The sequence below is a fragment of the Anopheles aquasalis genome, chromosome 3 (genome assembly GCF_943734665.1).
Source record: "Anopheles aquasalis chromosome 3, idAnoAquaMG_Q_19, whole genome shotgun sequence".
In the NCBI taxonomy this organism is placed as follows: Eukaryota; Metazoa; Arthropoda; class Insecta; order Diptera; family Culicidae; genus Anopheles; species Anopheles aquasalis.
The window spans coordinates 14,772,928-14,787,524 of NC_064878.1; the positions used below are offsets into that span (position 1 = coordinate 14,772,928).

General features: G+C 49.0%; 1 protein-coding gene across 2 annotated transcripts in view; it reads left to right on the forward strand.

Annotated features, from left to right (window-relative positions):
• Positions 1-14,597, forward strand: part of LOC126574038 (protein unzipped) — a 51,553-nt gene that overhangs the window by 12,028 nt on the left and 24,928 nt on the right. Inside the window, exon 3 of one of the 2 annotated variants that reach the window (XM_050233968.1) lies at positions 6,992-7,035. The exons of the other annotated variant lie outside the window; for it this stretch is intronic. The gene's annotated coding sequence lies outside the window, so the exon portion shown is untranslated. The remainder of the gene's footprint in view (positions 1-6,991; positions 7,036-14,597) is intronic. 2 annotated transcript variants of the gene reach the window in all.

Genomic DNA, 14,597 nt, shown 5'->3' on the forward strand with positions numbered 1-14,597 from the left:
GCACTCATTGGGCTGCACTCGTCATCCGCTCATCATCGCATCGCACAGGGAAAAGCGTGTGAAAGGAGTAGTAGCAGCTACAGCAACAGCAGAAGACCACAGCGACACAGAGAGACACGTGAATCGCGGAATTCACCGTTCGGAGGGCAGAAAAAAACGGAAAATGACATTGCTGCCGGGCTTTTCCGTTCAGGTAGCGTGTGCACATGTGTGTGCGTGGCTGTGTTTGGAGCACAAATAATTGAAATTTATTAAACCAGCGTCGTCATGGTGGGACGCTGGGAATGATGTCGGAGTCGGAGTCGGAGCAAAGCAGCAAACAAACACGAGGGACAAATTGGTCCGCAGATGTGTTTGCAGTGTGTGCCATGAGGTTGGCCTGCAAGTCATGTTGGAGCTCGCGGAGTTACGCGTTGTAACGAGGCCAATGCCATGCTACGGGAACTGCATCTTGCGCTGGAAGAAGAGCGAACCACGATGCTAGCTAGATCGTCCAGCTCCAGATAAAAAGGGCTATAAAGTTCCCAACACCCTTACACCGAGCTCGCCTTTTCCTGTGACCACACACTTCCCACTCTCTCTCTCTCTCTCCGGATAAGAGATGATGGTTTCCGATAAATCGAAATTATTTTCCTGCATCCTTTTTTTTTGCAAACCAACATAAACGGACCCCGGTCGACTCCGAGGGTCGGTCGGGGTTTAATGGCGCTCTAGGAAATGGGAGGTACACCGTGACGTGGCGAGCGTATTTCGTTGCAGTCACTCCCTCCGCTCCGGCCCTCTAAACCGGATCATCATCAAAACCCCGGGGACTCTGGGCTATAAGGCCGGACCATCAAACCACCCTCAACAAGGGTGCTGCTGCTATCGGCTATCGGTTAAATGCGGCAATCGATCGGTGAGGCCCCGTCCCTGGTTCACATTAACTGACGCTAGTGCGAAAAGCCTTTCGCGCTTATCTCCGGTAGGGTTCCCGTTGGTCCACCGGTGGGTCCAGAGCTTGCGCGTCAAGAGATCTTTGAATTTCGATTTTCCATCCAATGTGCCAGGCGCCAGCCAGGGCACAACACAGGCACAATGGGCTCGTATATTTTCGACGTGGGTCCGTCCGAGCCACCGACAGTGGAATGTGCTGGTGGCCCGGGAGGGGGGGGGGGGGGTGGCTGAAATCTAGATTCTAGAAAGGAGAATCTTCCGGTTCGCCGGACCCAGAGCATTGCATTGCTCTGCGTTCTTCGCTCTTCTCGCTAGACAGCAATGTTAATGGACAGACAGTCGGAGTGTATCGCTGATGTCGGTTCATTCTGTGCCTACCTGGCCCCGGAGGTAATTAATGAGACAGTTCCGTCGTATTAATTACTGGCGAGCCCCGTGAAGCCACCACCTGGAAGAGTGGCTCAAGAAGTGATCCGTTTAAATTAAATATTTAATCCGCTTTTACTTCACCGTTTTCCCCCTGTATGTGATCTGCTGCGCCGTGTGGTCTCTCTTGGTGGAGCGTAATTGTAGGAGATGGAGTTACATCAACCACCTTTACCCTCGTCCCGGCGGTCCTCGGGATTGGTGGCGCAGCATTAAAGCATCGTTGGTGGTGATGCCATGCCATGCTATACTGCCATCGATTGGCAGTCGCGAAAGTCGTCGTCGTGGTCGTCGTTGAGTGAAAACTCCCACGTGGAAGGGCACAGGCCATTGGTGGTGGCCTTCTAGCGAAGGTGAAGGTAAAGCGCACGGGCATACAGTGCGGTACGATGTCGGTACTGCTGCTGTTGCCCCTCAATCACGATTCATTGGCCTTAATTTAGAATACCAAGCCCCGGAACGTCGAGGAGACCCTACTGGAGCACGCTCCGGAGGATCCAGCTTTGATTACGCTCGCCAAAGGAAAACATGGACAACGTCAGATGGAGACGATGTCTACTGCCGGTACGGCCTTTTGATAGCCTCTCCTCCTGCAAGCCCTGTAGGCGGCATTCGGTCTTTGGTCGCATTCGAAACGCTGCCGATGCCAGTATCATGTTTGCGATGCTAACAAGACACACAGACACATGCTAAGGGTGTGTCTGGTCTTGGAAGGATAACAAACTCCGAGAAAGATGTTCCGTTTGAAACGATTCTGTCATCGTCTTACATGTTCGAGAACAACTTTGCTCAAGGCCTACATCCCCTGAGTAACGTGCTTCTTCTGCTTCGTCTGTTCTAATCGTTGTCCCCAATACATTTTTGGAACATATTTTACACTCATTCCACCAACACCCCTTCTGGTGTTGCTTGGTAGAAATGTTTTTATTGCTTAGCGATTTATTTTTCATGAGACGTGCCGATGGAGACTGGAAAAAAGGACAGTCGGAGCCTCGCAACGACATATGAAACTGCTGTCAGTTACTGACGCACGCAAACCTGGGGGAATATTATCGCCCTCTATGTAGAGTAGCCTACTACATACTGAAATTGCCTGCGCCTACTACTACCACCACTACCACCAATCGGTTCGTCCATGAACCCTAGAAAGGTTGAGTGAATTGGGGAGACTGGCGCCCCATATCCATGTCAGTGTGTAAAAGGTCCTGGGATCATGTTTGTTTATTCAGCGCAATTTTTACTTTACTCCCTTTTCTAACGCACGTTAAACAACGGAAGCAGCAACAAAGTTTAGGGGTTTTTTACCAACATAGAGGGTGAGTAGCCTACTTTTCGGGGAGGCCCGATAATTGACAACATCAACTTTGACAGTCCCAGTTTCGGGTTCGCTTCTCTTTCTCGTCATTTCTCCTATTTCGGAACCCGAGGGCCCAAAGTACGGATAGAACACAATACATTCCTTAAAGCATATTTACATTCCAAACATGCTCCCAACCTACCGCACCCAAAACGATCCCGAAATTAAACAAACCAAACCAGAACAGCGAACGAAAACAAAACGGATGCTGAATCATTCATTTCGCGCTTATCATTACCAGAGGACAATTGTAAAATAAAAACGCACTCCCCGACTGTCCGTGTTCGAGCGAACGAATGAATTAATTATGACGGGTCCGGGGGACCTTAATTTGCTTTTATTTACTTTCCATAACTCTGCTGGGCTGGGAACTGAGGATCCGTATCCGAGAACAAGCATAAAAAAGCGCAAATAGAGACACAGCGAGAGTCTCCGGGGCCAAGTTCAGGCAAGGCAGCTACTGCTGCCAGTCCTTCTCCTTCCGAAGTTAAATAATTAAATGAAATATTCAACCACCAGTTTTCCTGATCCCTCGTGAACCATCTTCCTTCTCCGGTGAAGTGTCATCCTGGCGGTGAGGTCTCATCGTCGCGACAGTGCCACGCGAAAAGCGATAAATCAATTAACCGAACGGCGCGACCGTTGGGTGCGTTTTTGCAGCAAAGTACACCAGAAGAAGAAGAACAAACCCCCTCTGTTGGCCTGGCCCTGTTTCGTTTGTTGTTTTCCGGCTCGGCACCACCGCCACCAAAGAATGCCGAAGCCATGTCGGAAAAGAATGTGCGCCCAACGGGGTGGAAATTGAATTATCGCGAGCTTGAGGCTTGGAAAACCACGGCGAAAGGGTACGGAACCCGCGGAACTAGCGTGGCAAGCCAAGGGAGGTAAACTGCGTAAACGGCTTATGAGCGCTTTATGATCGAGCCCGTGGCGTCCGTGTGCGGCCACAAGAGTAGTCAATGGGGGTTGACCTACTTGATTTACACCAATTAACTTTCTCCTTTTTCTTATGGCCACGCGAAGAAGCCACATTCGAGATGATGATGATGATGACGGGATTCGAGAGCGACGGATGGGGATGCAGTGGCCGCGAAAGTGCGCGATCGCTCATCGCTGCTTCTCTCTCTCTCTCTCTCTCTCTCTCTCTCTCTCTCTCTCTCTCTCTCTCTCTCTCTCTCTCTCTCTCTCTCTCTCTCTCTCTCTCTCTCTCTCTCTCTCTCTCTCTCTCTCTCTATCGTGCCATCGTGATCGCGGTGCAGATCATTCATCATGATCATGACCTGCTGCACACTGAGCGGTGGATCCGCTCGCCCGCACCCTTGGCGACCTTAGAAAATTGCTCGTGAAAGCCCTCTTCTCTTCCGCATTCCGGGTCCAGGCTGAGCGTAGCGAAAGCATAATTCAATTATCACATTTGCGGTTCGGTTTGTGGTTTTGAAGAGGAAGAGGAGGATACTAGATCGGTGGTTCGGTTTCTGGGTTGGCTACCAAGGAAGGGGACGCGCGGTGTGTCCCCTCAAGTCGTCAAATTGGAAGCCAGAAAAAGCCTTCCATCCATCCGTCCATCGCGGGGTCACTTCCTTCCATTCAGCTAAACGTTTCGCCCTTTTTTGGTGGGAGTCGCAGCCGTGGCCATTACCGGGATTTGTTTCCCCTGGTTTTTTATTTTGTTTGGGGTGGCCAAAGAGCATTTGGGTGGCGCAACCCGTTTTTGGAGGAAGGGCCTAGCCGGTAGCGTGCGTGCTTTACCGTACATTCAATCTATTTAGCGTCGGTTAGCACACCTTTCAACTGATGGGTCTGGGCACCCGGAAATCCCCTCTAAGCCCTTCAACACCAGAGCCACAGCCAACACAACAACAATGGCATGGAGAGGACAGAGACTAATGCAGCGTCGTTACGCTTCGTCGGAAGCCCTCGAATCTCCGATTGTAATCACGGTGACGAACAACGGGCGCGTAGCATTCTCGAACATATTATTATGCTCCGCTTGTTATGACTAGCGAGAGCCTCCAACCCCGTTTCCCGTTGTCGATGTCACATGATTTAAGAAAATTCGCAATTTTGATTGTTGATAACCAAAATGTAAAAAAAATGCGGGTCATGGGTTAACCTATTTCACGTTATCACCATCGCTTGCGGTCGGAATCGGGCACATGCTTTTATGCTTCAGCAACAACATTAACAGCAAACGTGCTGGAACGTTCTCTAGCTCTCTAGCTCTCTAGCTGTTATCACTGCTGAGGCTGGTTGGCTGGCTGGCTGGCTGGGCAAGTGCAAGTGACGCGTTTTTGCCAACCCACTTTAACGATGATTCATACACCGAGATGACATTACGTTGCCTGGAAGTCTGCGAGCACGGTTGTTATTTTTAAGCGGCTTATCAGCGACGACGGGACAATTAAAGTCGGTTAAAGATTAATGGCACAATTGAAGAAATTAACCGCGCGGCAGGAGGGCTTTTTCCAATTTGCAGGACCTAATTACACAATCGGTGACATTCTTTCATGTGTTTGTTTTTTTTGTTTCGATGGCACCAATTTTGCGGTAGGTTCTTAATCAACTGAAAACAATAACATTCTGGCATCCGTCATTCGGTGGTCACTTTTTTGCATGAATAAGCAACATACAGGGTGGTGGACCGTGAAAAAAATGCAGAGCTTTTTTACTCATTTCTAGGACTTTTTTCCATAATTGACGGTATTGACGTATTCGCGAGACTCATAGCTACCTAGAAATGTATAAAAAGAAGTGCTGCAAAAGAATTTCGAATTTGTTATTCACGCAAAAAAGTCCAAAAGAAACGGACGCGCAATTGTATAGGAAATTAAACAATACAATCTTCAAAGGTCATGTATAGGGAAAGCCAAGATGATCATGTTCTTTGCCGCAAAAGCCTAACATCATTTAAAGAAAAAGACTCCAATGATAGTATTGTTGGTTGACTGATAGCATCCATCTCTTAGCCAAGTAGGAAACTTATTTGACGAACAATTCTTGGTACGCTATTACCTAGAAGAAGGTAATGGACGGCAAACTTATCAAGTGATTTGATTCGCTTTTGCTATAAATAAACTTTGGAACTAGATAAACATTTGTGCATTGAAGGATCGAGCACAAAAAAATGACATTGAACATCAATAAAATGTTTTTTTTTCACTTTTTTTCCCCCGTATGCAAGCGCATGATTCAGACTCTAATTTTAATTAAAGATAAACACCAAACCCCGGCGCCATTGCCACATACATTAACAAAAACCAAACATGGTCATAGCCCTGAAGCCGCGGCTAGCTGCTGGTACGATGGTTTTAATTTTAATACCACGACCATCGGACTCTCCTCTCCGCATATATTGGCTCGGTCCAGTCATTACACCGCTTATCACACCGGGTGCCATCACATCCAATCGACAGTGGCGGTCTGGACGGACCTGGGGCTACCACCTCTCACAATGAAAACGATGACGATGACGATGGTGATGAGGATGCTGCTCTTCATTCAGGGCATGCTGTGCCGGGAGATGAAAGCAGCAGCAGCAGCAGCGTAACCTTGCCACCAGGCCAGGGGAGGCCAATCACTTCACCATGGCCATCAGGAGAAGGGCCATCGATTGCGGTGGCTGTCACACTGGAGATAGAACAGGAAGCGTGGCCGGCGTACCGACGTACTCGAACTTCTGAGATCTGACCGGTTCGATAGGATGAAACCACCACTGGCGGCGGCCGGGCCATTATGTGGCATAGCAGGCGTTGAAGCATCATCCCGGACAAATGAAGACAGCGAAGATGGATGGATTGCGGCGGAGGGGATCACCGCGATAGCGTAGCGTCCCTTCCTCACTCCCACTGAAGGGCAAAGTGTCCTTCAAACCGCGTGTGCCGCGTGCGCACAAAACACAGGAATAAAGAACGACCCAACGGCACTCCCGTGCCTATATCATGTGCAATCTATCTTTAACAGAAATGCAAACACCATACAACGTATGTGGGTCTAGGGCCTTTGTTGTCATTAAAGGAACGGTTAAAGGGGGTTAGCTCCCTCTGTCCCTCTGTCTATGCGGCCAGATGGCACTTTAGATCAAGCAGGAGAGCAAACAGCGGCTGAATTGAGAAGATGCGATGTTTGCACATATCCCAGTGACCCTTGGGTCACTTATGATGATGATGATAAGAAGCAGAACCAGGTCCGGAATTCAAAGTCTAATTAATATTGTATGTTCTTACTCTCTCTCTCTCTCTCTCTCTCTCTCTCTCTCTCTCTCTCTCTTTGTAGATTCTTCTGCGCCTCCGGAATTTGGAAACATCATTAATCCAAAGGTACACATAGACATAGACCATCTTCTGGATGATATAATGGCAGCTTGTAGCGACCGGGCGCACACGAGTCCGGAGAATTGCTCCAAATTAGGCCACATGGCGGCCCGTTTGGGGTAAATCCATGCATCACAATATTCCCCCCTCGCGGGTTGTGTGGCATTGACACACATTGTGTCGGATGCTGCTGCAGGAACATCCCAAGGGGCGCGAGCTCGCTCCCCGGGTGTCACGATAAAAATCCATTCTCCCTCAATTTAAAAGAATCCACGTCCCAATTCCGTGTCGTCCCAACAAATGCGCTGGATCACGGCCACCACCATAGAGAGTCCGGGGAACTCGCCAAGCGAAATGACGCAATAGTTGCCGCTGTCACTGCTGCTGCTGCTGCTGCTGCTGCTTGGGATGAAATTTCGTCCACGACGGACAGTCTGTTCTGTTTTGATTATTTTTATGTTATTGACCATCTAAGATCATATCGGGAAAGCCCCAACTGAAGCCAGTATAGGGAAGATTCGCACAAAAGGCGGCCAGTGTGGCCTGTTTTGTGTCCAAATATGGTGCACAGATACAAACTTGATCAAGATTCGTCGTAGGATCGACTAAAAAGAATTCAAAGTTCAGTATTAGAATGTCTAGCATTCCCTATTGTGTTTCATTCTCTGACCCATTTGCTTATCTAGATCGGGCCTTTTGACAGCCATCGAGGGGTACTACTTCTTTGACAATGTGCTGCGCGCGTTCGTTTCCAAAACACGACTCTATGGTAACTTGATTGTGTGGAGAACTTTTCAATTGCAACTAAACTGACTGGTGCGCATGAACCTCGCGGGGGGATAGTTTGGATTCGATTTAAAACCCAGATCCCCGTCCCAGCAACCATTGGCCCGGTTGGTTGGTTGGTTGGTTGGTTTGGTTCTGGTCGCGATATTGGAAATCAAATTAAAGTTTTATGAGCCAACAATTAAATCAATAGCCGAAGCGGAACAAACGTAACGAGCAGACACCAACCCTATGCTGTTGGTGCTGCTGGGCATGTAGGGTGTGGGTGCCAACATGTACGATTTATTATGCAAGCAGCCCCCCCCCCCTTCCCGGGTGGCCACCGATTCCCCATGAAGACTGTGCCCATCCGTCCACCCATCGTTATACGTCGTTTACACTTTCCGTGCGATACATTGTCGGTGGCTGCTGCTGGCCACAAACATAAATCATACAATTTAATGCCATGCGCCGTTGCATATGGACTACGGTAGCGGTAGCCACTCTATCGGTCTTTCTCTTCCTCCGTGCAGACGAGTAGCTCTTCTCCTCACAGGCTACTGCGACTGTATCCTGCACGAGCTTGACATGCTCTACACTGCGCCTACTGAGACAACGGAAAGCGGATTAAGTTGCTAACTTGAAGAAGACGTTTGCGAGACACAACTAGAGAGGCGCAGCACTGCTGAGCTGGAGCCGCTGATGGAGCCATTCATTGTGGCCGATATGTGTCCAGATCACAGAGAGAAAGAGTGATAGAGAGAGAGAGAGCGAGAAAGGGAGAGGGAACCTGTCCATTTGCCACTGTACTTCTCCTCGCATGACTCGCATGAAATAGTGGGCTTAACACTTTCGACTTTGATGACAAATAAATTCAAAACCTAGATTGAAGTCAATTGTTTATGCTTGCGTTTCTGTGCTGGTGCTGGTGCTTTCGGTGGGCACGCGCACACAGACCACCGATCCACCGGTCCCGGTGTTGAGGATTTCAATTGCAGTGAATTCAATGCGATGGGACTGCGGATGGTTGGCGTGTTGGCCGTGGTCCAGCCAGCCAGCTGACGCCATTTTATGGACCTTTCAGGCAGTCCCATTCGTTCGTGTTCCGTGTGCTGGAGAGAGCCAAGAGAAAAAAGAGGTCCCCACCGTCTGGCCCCAGGTCCTTATTTACATTCGTGCCATTTCTGTCAACGTCTGATGGAGATTGGTCACAGTTGATGCCCCTTAGGAGGAGGTGAAGTGCAGGATTAAGGGAAGATAACATGGATTTCGTTTTTTGTCAGCGGCATTCGTTGAGTGTGTCTCTATTCCATTGGACTTTTAAATTGCTTCCTGCGATCAATAGATCCATTGCTATTGTTAGCAGCGTCTAGAGTAACCTGGAGCAGGTTACAAAATTGACAAAATGGGGTCCCCCATAATAGCCAATAGAAAAATGATTTGTTTTGCTTCGAAAGTCGTTGAAATCCTGGTTAGTCCAAGTTCAACATGTCCGACCAATCGTCACGTTACGGTTCCCCTTTCAGATGCCCAAAAAAATCAGAATAAAATTGAAACAAATGGCGGTTCAATTAGCACCAATTGTGAGACACGCTAACAAGGGCCAAGGGACCTTTCGTACTCCTACGACTCTGCTCTGAGGGTACCTCGACCGCCCTGTATGATTCATTTATCAAACAAACACCACTCACCACGCTGGTGTGGTCAGTTATTAAAACATGCCGAACGGCCAGAAAACCACTCAACAACAAGTTCTAACCGAAGTAGCACCTTATCTTCATCTATCGCTCAAACATTTTCGCACGACGCACGTTGAAAGGACGACGATAAGGTCCTTGATCGAAATGTTTTGTCCCAGTCCCCGAAACCTGTCCAACATGTCACGTTGAACGCACGAACCATCACCATGGCATGCTCGCGTTTTGGTTCCACTTTGGAGACGATAAACGAAGGTCTCTCGTTATATCTTTGATAACGCACGAACGGTCACGTTTTTTTTTTTGGGAAGGTAGCTTTGGATCAACAGTCCCGTTCCGAAACGTCCGCCCTCCAGCAAAACTTAACAAAAAAAAAAAAAAACTCCCCTCAAATCCGACTCTAATCGCACCCACGGTTGGGCTTTAATGTAAATCCATTCGACCACCCAATCAATCACTGTCAATTGGTGGTTCTGTCGGGCGGCCACGCCAAGGGACCATTGCCGGCTACTCTCTTCTCCCTCCCGCTGGAACCGGTTCCGGGGCAACGCCGCCACAAGCGAAAACACTTCGATCGGAACCCTAATCTCTGATGCGGTACTCGGTATGCCGGTGGAACAATTGGATCACGGCGACGATGGGCTTCTTGGTCCGTTGTCTGCCTTGTCTGGTGGCCTTTGCGCCGTGTCACCACACACTGAGAGAGAGAGAGAGAAAAGACACCAACTCGTCGTGAGTCGTCGACGGTTCGATCTCGTTGATCGTTATGCTTCACCCTTTAGCTCCCTGGACCTCAGCCGTTGACAAATGGGGGTGGTGCGCACTCCGAGGTGGTGCGGAACAAAAAAAAAAGGGGGAAAACCTCCGTTAGTTTGAGTTTGAAAAATCGCCCCAATCGAGAAGCGCAACCAATCGGACGGTGGTGGAACCATTAGGCCATCAGGCAGGAGCCTCGTTTTCTGGTGAGCAAAAATGAAAGAAAGAAAAAAAAACGTTGATGTGATGGACAACGAGCTTCGTAAGTGAATTGTGATGCCCTTTTCCTTTTTGTGGCTGAAGCAGGAGAAGAAACATTGTTTCCAGCAAGAAAGCAACGGACCACGACCCAATTTCTCAACTGGGATCTCCTGTTAGACACCTTCACGTTCGCTTTACAACCTTTTCCCGTAGCATACACTCCGGAAACCCATTCAAACGAGATCTCGAGACACAGGCAGAACTCGCTGGACTCACTGTTTCCTGTCTGACACCAAGGTCTTGTGTCTTGTGTGCTTTCCATCTTTGTACCACCGAGTGACAGAGGGCATCAGGAACTGACTGAACTAATAGCTGCAGTGACACCATCATGGTCTAACGGTGCACGGTTAAAGATAATCTCCGGTCGGTGTGGAAGGGACGCTTATTTCCCATCAATTAACCACCTCACCACGATCGGCTGGAACTCTCTCCATTTCTCGCCGGTGTCATTGATTGAATCATCTCCCCTTCGTGTCTCACGGCGGTGGTAATTCTTCTTCAAAACCCTTTTTACATCTAGATCTACGTCGTCGTCGTCGTCGTCGTCACGATCCCTTACCTCGACTCTCGAGATTGATGATCAGCGTCGTCGATCGGGCGGAAGTTCGTTGGCCCTCGCATGTGACCACGGTGTGCCCGGTACTAGCCCGGCAGACACATCCGTTCCCCCTTTCGTGGTTCGTGTTAATTTATTCATGAACCCTCCACCGGCCACCACACTCTCGGGCATATCAAATGAGCTTTAATGTGATTGGTTTACATGGAATATCACTTTCCGATCCGCTTAATGAGACTGTGGGGCATGCCCCGTGCGAGGAACCGGGAATGCCAATTGCCAACTTATGCTCTTTAAAGCATTTAAATAACCAAACAAACCGGGCCTCTGTACGGCTGTCACTGGGTCGAGGTCGACGTAGATATTCGTGTCCTGTGTTTCTGTGCTTCCGAGTAGAGTTAAAATGTCATGTCAAAGACATCAATCTAGTAGCCCAGCGGGAGCGGGAGTATCTTGTAAAACAATCCAAGTAGACTAAGATCTTGGCGATGGCGGATTGTCAGTGTCAGTCATCTTGTTTATTCGCCCTCCAGCATAGTAGCTCTCTAGCCTCTAGGTTTCCACAGGAGATTATCGTCGTCTGACACTTTCAACACCTTTAAAGTGCCATCAAGGTTCCGACATTCCGATGAAACCGGTGTTGATTACGGCGATTACGGGAAAGATGATTCAGCACCGAAGCGATCTGTTTACATGCTAATCTCCCAGTCAGCTCGGTGTGTGTGTGTGGGATTCCCAATGATAATATCTTCTTTATCAACACATTGCCCTCTATCAAAGGGTTAATTTATTCATACCGAAAGGCTTAAAATACAATTTAAGCCCGCAACATAATTTAGACATCACTTTCTGCGCCTTTCTGCTGTTGCTTCTGGGAATGGCTTCCCCAAAAAGGGGGCCTCCTAAAGCCCTTTCGGGCTCATCAAATTATCCCTAAAAAGGCCAAACGATGGGCAGTTTATGCTTATCTCGATGGCAAACACTGCGCTTGTGCTGTTTGTTGCGACAAACGGCAGACAGGCAGGAGCGTGTCTCTAATCCAAACGGAAATGAATACTACGGAACAGAGCCGGTCAGCTGGCTATCCCAAAAAAACGAAACACGACACTCGGTTTTGGTCAACCGGTCACGGAAGGGTCAGCATGGGAAGGGCGAGGGGTGGCCCTTCCGTCGACTGTGTGACCAATTTCATCGAGACTTTTCGGGCTTGGGGAGAAAGGTCGTGACCCGGTTCGGACGGACAACATTCACCTTTATGCGATGCCATCAGTCTTCACATGAGCTGGTCGGTGTCTTGGCGTGTAGCAGAAGGAAGCGACAGGCAGCGCAACAGAGTGTTCCATCCGGGGACCAATTCCGGTTCCGATCAACGCCCACATGCAGCGTAAAGACCGAAAGAGATCTTCTGTGTGCCTCGATCCCCGCTTGATTGTTTATTGACTCCGTCAATATTACTGTTACTGTCGCTCACTGGGAATGATGGTGTTTTCCAAAACGAATCCACGGGGTATAAGGGGCATCAAATTGTCCAACGGAGTCCAAACAACCGGCCAGCCAGCCAGCCATCGGCTACTAGAATTTAAATTTTAAATCAACCAACGAGCGATGACACGGTTGGATCTTGTCCAACAAAGACCGGTAATCCGCGGTGTCATCACCCACTCGCTCGGCCCACCTCGTCGTCACCGCCCAAACAGTCGTTAAAGTCCGATGCCGAGACGTGCTGAATAGACGACTTGATGTTCCGTTCAAATGAAGGCGAAAGTAAGAGATGAGCTCTGGGTTTATGTGGTACCGTTTCATGTTGACAACAACCACGCGGCGGTCACAATAAAACAGTTTCCCGATTCAGACTCAGCGATAGTGGTGGTCACGGTGACGACAAAAGGATAATCCTGTTCGTTCTCTACAAAGCACCACAGGGAACTGCACGTCCTCCGGTTCTAAGCTGAAATGATGACGGAAAGTTATTCAAAATATGTCATAAAAATCCAGACCACAATCCACGGGCATTCTTCGTTCCCCAGTAGCAGGCAGCGCAATTCAGTTCCCTGACGGGAGAAAAAAAAACTGCCAGATCTGCGGATCCTGAATTAAAACATTTTACGCACCCCTCGCAGCCGTTAGTTACTCTCTCCGCTGTTTGACAGGTTGTGTGGTACCGCGCGTCGCACTGTTTGCACAGATCCCTTATCTAATTTCCTCTTCATTATTTGCATGTTTTGTACCGACCGACACCCTCTGGCGTACCCAACAATGTCAGCTCAGGTCGGCATTCTTACCATTCGCCCCGAAAGGAATGCCGTGGATAATACCGTGCAAAGAGAGAGAGTGAGGAACATTTTTATGACCATTTTCACACCCCACTCGCTGACAGTGGGACTGCTGCGACTCGTGGAATGTGGCAATGGTGTGGGTTGCTGAGGTTTGCCAAAAAGCTAAACCGACGGTGGTTTGTGTGCGAAGGCTGCATCATCTCCCTTGGTAACGAGAGTTAGCCCGGCAGATCCACGCCTACTGCCGTGGCGAGAGGTGTACAATGATGGTTTTGGAGCCGGAACCGGAAAAGGGATCCGACCTAAAAAGGGGCGAGGGGAAAGAGTTCAACAGGAGTTCACTTCAGTTATCCTCAGTCATCGCTTTATGCAGAGCCACAGTCCAGTGTCCGTGTTTCAGACGACAAACTCCAGCGGTATCTGATGGAAACCATGATCAGAACCCGGCTCTCTGCTATTGCGATGACCACTAGCTCTTGCACTGCAACAGATCAGCCCTTCCTCCGTACCACAAGAGGTTGAGTTCTTGCGGTTCAACTTTTGAATATTAATTTCTCACACTTCACCTCCTCCCCTCTCTCACGCTCTCTCGCCCTCTCTATCTCGGTCTGTTTGATCATGTTTGTCGTCCGACCAAAAGTCAATATTATCACACATAGTCAACAAGCTGATAAATCTGGTCACAAACTGTGGTCACAGAGCGCAAGACATGGTGGCGGCGGACCCGTGGCCCTCGCTTCAATGTAACGGTGATGGAGAAGGTACGACAAGACCAGGGATTCTTCTCTCAATTAACACACGAAATGTAAGCAACGCATTATCATATCTCGATCGACATTTCTCACGACTTACGACGATCAATGCCTGCAGGCATCAAACACCCCCCCCCCCCCCCAAGATTATGTCAGAATGTTTGGATAGTTTGTTTTGATTTGTTAAAATTACGATCCGCCATCGGATCGACACGCGCACCAACCTCATGCGACTGGGAAGGGTAGGGTGCGCGCTGTGGAGGTCAATCCGATCGGGGGAATTGATAAGCAGCCGTAGCCGGTTTTCGATGGTTTGTTTAATTTAAATGTTGATCCAGAATCGAACGAGCGCGGAAGGGAGGGGTGGGGGAATGCGGGACCGTCCCTAAGGGAATGCATACATTAGCTCGGTCTGCAGGGACACAAAGTCCACAAAAATTGAGGTCTAGTTCGAGTGATTTCTTTCGAAAGCAAACACGCTTATCAAGTATCTATTGGAACAGAA